The following is a 10,057-nucleotide window of genomic DNA, read 5'->3' as shown; positions in this document are numbered from 1 at the left end:
CAAACACCAGCTGCAAAAGGCATCAGTTCAGGAAATGGTTTCACAGCGAGGGAAACACCAGTAAAGAGGGAACAGATGTGGACACAAGTGGTTTCAGTTGCTCTGAGTGATTCGGCTTCCCTCCAGGTCGACGTTGAGTTGGGTGAAGTCACGCAGATGAATCTAGCAGCAAAGGTGATAAAGGTTCACACCATCGCAACAAAAGCAAAACGAGAGAGAAATGTGTGAACAAACCAGACTGCACACGTCCCAAAAAGAGGTCCAGTCAGGTCAGATAAATGTTAGTGGGCAGCCTGTATTCAGCCCATTAATATTTAGAAGCATTCCTATTTGATTTTTGGAATGTCTAAATGTTTTAATGGTTTTAATTAAGCAGTGGAATCTTTTATTCTGATGCCACAGCTCCACACAGCAGGCTGGACTCTCCATTATATCCACCAGTCTCAGTAAGCGATGACACTTTGACAATAAGCCAGTGAGAGAGTGAGACCTCGCTCTGTTTCCACCGGACAGGCTTCCTCACAAAGGATTTGTCTTCATTAAAATTGTTAATGCTGCGTGTCTGTCTGCTGACCCTTGGCAAGCGGCGGTTTCATTTGTCTAATTTTTTAGTGCTTCTGCCAAGATTTCCCTAGAATCATCACTTATGAAGGGTAAAGATCCTGAACAGCTAATGTTGCTTTATGTTACTGGAGTTGAAAAAATACAGAAAACTGTTCCAGTCATTGATTCATTACAACTGATTATGGATGGACGCATGTTTTTCTGTAGACTGTCCACTGCCATGGCATTTCCATTGTTTTCAGGGCTTAATACTAACATGAGACATTCAAAACAACTGTTACATGAAAAATTAACTAAAAAAAATCAACAGATATAGTTTGAGAGTCCGTCCTTCAGCTGCTCTGGGACTGTGGTTTGGAGTGAAGTGGGGCTTTGTGGGCCAAAGCGTGGGGTTGTGTAACTTCCTGGAAGTGTCCAGCAGGATGACAGACTGCAGTGTAGAGTTAGTTGTGTTGATTGCAGGTGAGCTTTTAAAAGTTTTGATGTAACAGCTGCCCCTTAAAATGGTAGATTTGATTGAAAATAGTACTCTGAAGGTAATGGAGTTAGAGTCAGAGTGCGAAAGAATGATTAATCTTGCAACACAATGAGATGGTCTCAACTGTGTGACTCTTTTAACCACGACTGGATGCAATGCGTGACACTTTTCCGACAGGCTGGGAGTCTATTAGCAACATCTGTTTGGGACTCATCTTAGTCCAGGTTCTACATTTCAGCCCAATTTGATCTCCAGTGGACCAGACCAGTAAAATCATAACATAGTAACCTATAAATACTGGAACTGAATAATACAGTATTTTACTTTATGATCAAAACGACAAAAGTCAGACAAAAGCAAGACAAAATATTACATAAACAAGACACAAAATGGTAAAAACTAAGCACATATTGACAAAAGCGAGACACAAAATGAAAAAAATTAGTCAAACGGCACAAAACAAAACAAAAAAGAGACAAAAATTCGCCAAAAAATTACAAAGCGACAAAAACGAGACAAAAATTACACAATTGAGGCAAAAAAATGACAAAAGGGAGAAACAATACGACAAAAAATAGACAAATGAGACAAAAAAACACAAAACGGCAAAAACAATACAAAACAACGAATAAAGCAAAACACAAAATGACAAAAATAGATTAAAAAAAACACAAATGAGACAAAAAGGTTGGTTGAGTGGAATATTATTTCTAATGGATGCATCCATATTATGAATGTAGTTTTTATGTATATTTTACATTTTTTACATAAACAAGGCAGGTCACAACTTTACTTTCTTAACTGTCTGTATAAAATAGCTGCTACTTAAGATTTGAAGGTGTGCAGAGTTAATTTAGGTGTTCACAATTACTTTCCAGATGTGGAAAACGGACTTTAAAACATTTCTATATCTTGATAAGTTTGAATTTTTTTTTAAATTCCAGGACTATGTTTTTAAGTTGCACATACCTGTGACTAAATACGTTGTGCCATTGTAGAATCACTGTGATCAGTTTTAATGCACACAAATAAATGTTAAACTGAGTCATAGTGTTGTTGAAATTGTACTTACTTTAATCTCTGGTTGTTTCTAATATAATTTTAAAAGGACAGTTCATTACAAATAAAGATTTTCTAATATACTCGTTCTCCTTTGCACTGAAACGTAGGAAAAACTTTGACTTATTGTTACTTCTCGGTAACTATCCTATAAGTTTACTGGTCCGGCCCCTTTGAGATCAAATGAGGCCCCTGGACCAACATGAGTTTGACACCCCTGATTTAAATCAAGGTTACAGTTTCTGATAAAGGAGCTGCTTCTTGACTGTGCCTCCATTGTCTTCATAGCAGTAAATTAGTGTCACCTGCAGAAGAGAAGACTCTCGCCATCCCATAATAAGGAGGTTCAGGGTCTGCTGTATCAGAGGACGCTTATCCAGTTGATCTTAAAGTCAAGACTCCCACTATTTCCACAAACACATTGTGCAACCGTTCCTCAGAAACGTTCCTGGTATCACCTCATTCCTTCTCCCAGAGTGAGGCCCCTCTGTGGGTTAAAGTGGGAATGAATGTAGAGTTCAGGGCAGCTCATCTCCTGAGAAGCTCCGAGGACGTCCAGGGCGTGCAGTGAATCGCCTGAGGGCCATAAGGAAGCCGTCAGAGTCCAGACTGTTCAGTGCATCTGGTGGTCATACACTAACAGTATTCCCCATAGGTTTTCTGGGGGAGTTTTCACAGCACTAACAGGGAGGTAGGGGTAATATCTTTGAGTGAACAGGTTTTTCTTTTCACTTTATCCAATCACTACATGACCACTAATGTTTTTTCACGGTTCGTCTGCCCCAGAAGATAGAGTATGTGCAACGTATCACAGTAAATAACCCATCAGGTCCTCGATGAAGCGCTCACTCATTAGAATCGTTCACCCAAAGTCAGTCGTGTAGATTCATCCTGTACAACATGAGGTAGATCAGAGCCTTCCTGTCTGAACATGCAGCTCAACTCCTGGAACAGGCTTTCATAATATCACACATCGAATACTGCAGCTCCTGACTGGCAGGCTTCCCTTTATGCACCATCAAACCTCTGCAGATGATCCAAAATGCAGGTTTTCAACCAGCCAGAAACAGCTCATGTCACCCCGCCGTTCAGATCGCTTTACTGGCTTCCAGTTGCTGCCCGCACAAAATTCAAAACTCTGACATTTCCATTCAAAATTAGAATGAAAGCAGCTCTCTAATACCTGAACTTTATCATTCAGGTCTACGCTGAACTCTGTTCCATCTGCAGAGTCCCTCACAGTCTTTAAAAAAACACTGAAAACCAGCTCTTCACTGAACATCTTTACACTTGACAGACTGCAGGACAAAAAGAAAACTGTTCTTTTTTGTGCTGCCTGCAGAAACCAAGGTCCTGTTATCACACTTGAACTTGTTTTTATCCAGGTTGTTTTCCCTTCACTTGAACCTTGCTTGTATTGTATCCACTCTCAGATGTACGTCGCTTTGGATAAAAGAGTCTGATAAATGAAATTGTAGAAATGTAGGATGTTGTCAGGTTCAAGGCTTTTACTGTACGTCTGGGATGGATGGATGGATGGATGGATGGATGGATGGATGGATGGATGGCTGGCTAGATAGATCATTTATTGATCACAAGGAAAATTTAAGCACAAGCACAATTATAATGCCGATGGTTAAATCCTTTATTTTTATTAATAGTCCTTGTTTTTTGGGAAGTTAGAAATATCCCTTGGATGCTGAAATGAACGTCTCATTGCTGTAACACCTAATATAACTTTTTTGGATATATGTTTCCAAAATATTTTATTGCAACAATTTATTGCCAAAAAATGTACCCATTGAAGTAAAGAGGCTCATTGAATACAGATCGTAAGAATCTAAAATTCTTCAGAAAATATTCTCTATAACCGGCCACAGCGCTCACATTTTTCACTCTTCAGGTTCTTCCTCTTCCTCAAACTGTTACTCATTGTTTGACAGACTCACAGTTTTTTTTTTTTGTCCAGAAACTTCAACATGACAAGAATACTGTCCAAATGCTGCAGAGATGTCAACACAAAGTATGAAAAGGGTTTCCAGAGAAAAACAGAACAGTTTGAACTTGCTCCATTTTCCACATTTTTGGCTCCAGAAACCCAAAGGAAACACTGACGGTGAAACTTCAGTGACAGGTGGTGCATGGATGGAGGTGCGTCGAGTCAAATCTCCGTGAATTGTCACTTTGCTTCGGGGAGAATACTGCAGATGCCGTCGCCATGGCAACCTTAACGATGTAGGCTCACACAGATGATGGACATTTAGTAATTAACAGCTCTGGTCTCTGTGCAGTTTACTCTCAGTCGACTGGCGTTTCTGTCACACCAACACAAAACATGCAACACACACACGGATTTACACACACATCAGCAGTCCTCACCGCTTTACTCAGGAGTCATTTGGAAATTAATTGATGTTGGTGGCTTCTAGCTGACTGCACACACACACACACAGACGCAATTATGTTTTTTATCACATCAGAGTCATTTGTGAGACACACAAACACACACATGTCCATGGACAGGAAGACAGATCATTCCCACCAACAAACCGCTCAGAGCCTCAGCCGCAGCCTTCTTCAGTGATGTGAGTGTAATTATGTGACTGCACCTCTGGACCTTTTCTGTCATTTCAAGTCAGTTCATTTCAAACTGCTTTGTTGTCGTGAATGTCGAGTCAAAACGACTGGAAAAGCTTCATGGTGTAATTCATAAAGGATTGAAAAAAAAACACAAAGAAAATTATTTATTCTAGTAGACTGAAGTGAATAATAAGATAAAAAGCAACAAAGATGGAAAAACAAGAGGAAATGTGTTGTTTTTGTGCCATATGTCACGCTGATAAATAGTCATTTTCCCTGATGGATTTAGTGTCCATCCACTGATAATATCTGTTGATCTTTGCTGTCACTGAGAAGTTTGAGATTAAAAAGTAGTTTTTTAAAGAGTATTCTGCTCTGATATGATTATATTTGTCACATTTCCAGAGGAAGCGCCTCTCTGTTTCTGCCATCTGTCGCGCTTTGACCACAAACTCTTTCATCCGACGGCAGAAAGTTTCTTGTGTCGTCCTCGACTGATCTGTGCTTTGCATCTCCAACAATAAAGAGATATTTTGGTCATTTATATTCATGGCTTTGGGCCAAATTGCAATTAAGTTTGTTTTGAGTTTTGCTTTGATTCCTCAAAAAGTCTAAATAAGCGTCTTTTGTTCATACAATCATTCGCTTTCCTCCGATTAGTGGTTGGAGCTGCTGTGAGGCTGGACAGTGTTGGGCTTTATCTGGTCTGGAGGGCTCAGGACACGCTGAAAGAAGGGACTGTTTTGGGAGTTTGGCTCAAGGAGAGAGGAATAAAACACCTCAGAGACGGTTCCATGGGCTTAACGGAGATTTCTCTCCAACTGTTTGAGCTGCTCCAGATAAGAAGAAGGAGGACTGGAGCTGAATTCACAGCCTTTTTTCTGTGTGTATAAATGTTTCAGCACTACTGTGTATTTATCAAAGTCCTTCAGCTTCTTCTTTGCAGAAAGTCAGGCCAGTTATTCAGCTGCAACTATTTAGCTGTAAAATCAGACTAAGGACAGCAGCAGTAACAATGCCACTACAGTTTATGTCGGAGTTGTGTAATCTAGTTGCTTCTAATGTTTTATCAAACCCAGCAGAGAGAAATAACAGACAGCTGTGCAGGAGGATTTTATTTCCTGTTTCAGGGCTTCAAATTCCTCTCAGACTGAGCAGAAGACGTGAGTTTAGTTTATTTTTAGTTTGTGTTAATCGGGTTTACATTCAAGGTTTCATCAGTGGAACTGAACCAGGTGTGTTTTGTTCTGGATCTAGAAGGTCAGATGATTGGGAGGTCCAGTCAGACGGTGATCAGCAGGAGAGGCTGAACATCACTGTGGAGGAATGCAGGACCTCTGTGCTGTTTGTGTGAGCAGCTCAGCTTGAGTGATGAAATCTGTGAGGTTTTGTTTTGAATCTACAGACCTTCACCCTCTTCCTGCAGGTGTTTCCATGATGCTGTCAGCTGCAAAGGACTTCTACCTGCATGGAGAGGCCAGGTTAGCACAACAGCGAGTCAGACCGTAGGTTCATTCTGACAGTTCAGATTTACTGGGCAAATCCAAACTGAGTGTAGTAAATGGTAAATGGACTTGCTCTTATATAGCGCTTTTCTACTCATCAGAGTACTCAAAGCACTTTTACAACAATTGCTCCCATTCACTCACTCACTCACTCACTCACTCACTCACTCACTCACTCACTCACTAATGTTAATCAACCTGCAACATCAGTCAGTATACATTCTTACACCAGTGGAACAGTCACTGATAGGCAATTCAGGGGTCAGAATTTTGCCCAAGGAAACTTCGGCATGCAGCACATGACTAGGTGAGTGCGGGAATTGAACCGCCGACCCCTCAATCATCGGACGACCCGCTCTACCACCTGCCCACAGCCGCCCAGTCAGTTCCTTTTATAGAGATACTAGATGAGATTTTAGTGTCTGTTTACATCCATGCTACTGAAAATGTGGAACTCTCTGTAACCCCCAGAGCTGAGAAATGAAACCAAAGTTTCAAAAAACTAGAGTTTCCTAAATAGCCATTCAAATGTCCATTCACACTCACCATGGATTTTGGTTTGATTTTTATGTGAATATTTTTAAAGAAACCTTTTTAACATTTCTTTTTATCCAACAGAAAATGTTCAAAGATTTCCCAAAAATGTTGGAAATGTGGACATCAGAAGTTTCACTGTGAAAATACTTTTTTTTTCCTCCACATTTTCAAACTTTAAAACGGGTCAATTTTGACCGGCAGGACGACAGGAGGGTTAACAGATACAGCATCCTGTCGAGAAATGTTTACCTGCTGACTTTTTGTCCAGCTTCACTCCTTTTATAATTTGTGGAATTAGTTAGCAGGAGTACAATATCGGCAGAATAGAAATGGGCAGCAATGTGATACAGATGTGAAGCCAACACTTTGTGCATGTTTCTCTTTGTTTGGCTTTGGTCAGAAATGGATCTATATCCCAAATGGCCAGAACCCCAGTTCCAGCTGAGCTCTGCTGCGTCCTCTGTAGGATCTGTTCTGTCTGGATTCAGCCGGAGCTCTGCAGCAGGCCTAACATCTGGTAGTATAATGGTCACCAACACACAGAAAGCTACCACCCAACCACCTTACTTCAAATCTACCAGAGGATTACGAAGCCCTCATCCTGAGAACAAGTCGCTTTGCTTCACTGGAGCAGGAAAGTGATGCAGGACGATTGTGTGCGAGGACAGTGTCCACTCCATCCTTATCCCCCTCACTGTGATCTTCCACATGTCTCTGAACAGCTTATGTTCTGCAGTCGGAGCTCCATGGTGTGCTGAATGGATTCACTTGCCATTCACAGACGGATGGAGTCTCATTGTGCTGCATGTCACGTCACAAAAACCTGAGGAGCATCTCCTCTTCTGGAAGGAGTCAGACTTGATGAAGCATCCTTCAGTATCTCCTCTCACAGCCACCTGGTTGTCAGAAAGAATACCAGATCCAGCCTGGGGAGTGTTCTGTGTGTGGTGAAGCTGATTCTTCATCTACAGGAGAATTAAATCATGTTGTAAACACCTGCACACATTTCAAAAGAATTACATCCACGAAAGTCCATTAACAATGCAGATGTTGATGAATTAGTGCAGTTAGTTAGTGCAGATGTTTACTTGTTATGCTCATGTATGTTGATGTATGTCTTTGCCTGCGCTGGGACTGCAGGTGGAAATTAGCATTCGTGCTATAACCTGGCATAATGCATCTCTCCCTTCGGGGTTAATGTTTATTTGTGCAATGTCCCATGGATCAAATAAATAAAAGAAAGAAAAGTTACACCGGCATTAACCCACATGTCGTCCTGCAGGTCAAAACTGACCCGGTTTCAAGTTTGAAAATATGGAAAAATATATATGTTTTCACACTGAAACTTCTGATGTCCACATTTTCAACATTTCTGGGAAATTTTTGAACATTTTTTGTTGAAAAAAAAGAAATGATAAAAATGTTTTTTTTAAGAACATTCACAAAAAAATCAACTGAAATTCAGCAAATTTCACTGGATTTTGGTTGGGGTTTTCGTGAATGTTCTTAAAGAAAACAGAAGTTTTACTGATATGTAACACTAGATATTTTTAGGATTTTTTTTGAATATTTTTACTCATGTTTGAAAATATTTACAAGAATTTTCTTGTAAATATTGTGTTGCCAAATTTGTTGGATTTTTTTTAAAATTAAAACTTAAGGGAAACTTTTAAGGAATTATTAGAATTTTCTTCCTGAAGGTTTTGCAAATTTTCAGAAATTTGGAGAATATTTTTTTCTGAATTTTTTGGATTTTTTTCAGACAAGGAAACATTATTTTTTGGTGCCTGTAAATGAAGACAACAGGAGGGTTAAAGCTAACTGGAGATTATCTATGTTGTCAGGAAGCATTTTTCCAGATGTCTCGGAGAACAGCAAAACAACTTTTCACAGTAGAAAAGCAACAAAGGAACTCATTTCCATTGGCCAGTTTTCCACCATTCAGCTCTTTAACCAACAGGGACTCTTGTTCGTGAGCAGAGACCATCTGTTAAATGAGAACCGCTCCTTATGAGGACCAGGACCCTCCTGTGTGGGCTCTCTGCACTCAGGCTGTTGGCCGGAGAACCAGTGGTTAAAGCTATTACACAAAATACATGAGCATCTATTTACAGAGAGATGAATGAAGAGGGGATTAGCATGTGAACAAAGGGCAAAATTTAGGGTTAGAACTGAATTTGCCGTCACGTCTCTGCAGAGATTTCATTTAGATTAAGTAGCGTGTCACACAGGTGCAGCGAGGCGTGACGCTCCACACCTGCTCTTATTTGTCATGTATGTGACCCACAATAGAAGGATGGAAGAAAGTTTGAGTGAGGCCCGTATAGAGCATTTGCACTCATGTGTACGTTTAATTAGACAAAGCTCTCTGGCAGACTGATAAAAGCACAGTGAAATGTGAAGCGCATCCTAATTATCCTGATGACTACTTTAATCTCGGTCATGGGCTGATGGGACATATTATTTGACATGCAGATGGCATACAGTTCTCCAACCTACCGTTCAATCAACCCTTTCTCATCTGTCTTCAGCAGAAGTTGCGGCTCCATTAAATTAAAGTAGGCATGTGTCAATAGCAGCCACTTCACAAAGCAAACACATTAGAGGGCAAATAACAGTCCGTGGAGGTAAAACTACACAGTTTACCACCTGTACAGAACAAGTTTTTAAATGTACTCCTTCTAAATACACATTGGCCTGTGTGTGCGCACAATAGAAACCCCAGAGAATGATTGTTTTTTAGAAGGGTGTGTCCTGAGTTGAGACCTGAACCTTGTTTGTTGCTGCCGTTGGTACTCTGTGCCTTTGTTCCTGTTTTGGACGTAGAACCAGTCTGGTGCTATAGGATGGATGACAAGTGTTCCCAGCATCATGTTGTTATTTCTTTATATAAAAACAATGAAAAGGAAGGACTGCACAGTGACGCAGTGGTTAGATCTGTTACCTCACAGCTGGAAGATCCCCGGTTTGTGTCCCGGTCTTCCTGGAATCTTCTTGCATGGAGTCTCCATGTTCTCCTGTACATGTGTGGCTTTTCTCCAGGTTCTCCAGCTTCCTCCCACAGTCCACAAACATGCTGAGGTTAACTGGTGATTCTAAATAGTCTGTAGGTGTGAATGTGAGTGTTTCTCTATGTGTAACCCTATGATAGGCTGTTACCTGTCCACAGCGTTAACTACACTGTAAAAAAAAAATGTTGTTTTTATGGTAAAATTCTGGCAGCTGTGGTCGACACAACGTTACCGCAAAATTACAGTAAAAAATTTTCTGCATTTATGGTAAAGAAATGTGTTGATGTAGTTGATTTTAGGGTTAAAATGTGCTTCATTCCATA

This window comes from Acanthochromis polyacanthus, chromosome 2, assembly GCF_021347895.1.
Source record: "Acanthochromis polyacanthus isolate Apoly-LR-REF ecotype Palm Island chromosome 2, KAUST_Apoly_ChrSc, whole genome shotgun sequence".
Classification (NCBI taxonomy): Eukaryota; Metazoa; Chordata; class Actinopteri; family Pomacentridae; genus Acanthochromis; species Acanthochromis polyacanthus.
The sequence above is the reverse complement of the archived record's forward strand: the minus strand, read 5'-3'. Positions refer to the sequence as shown.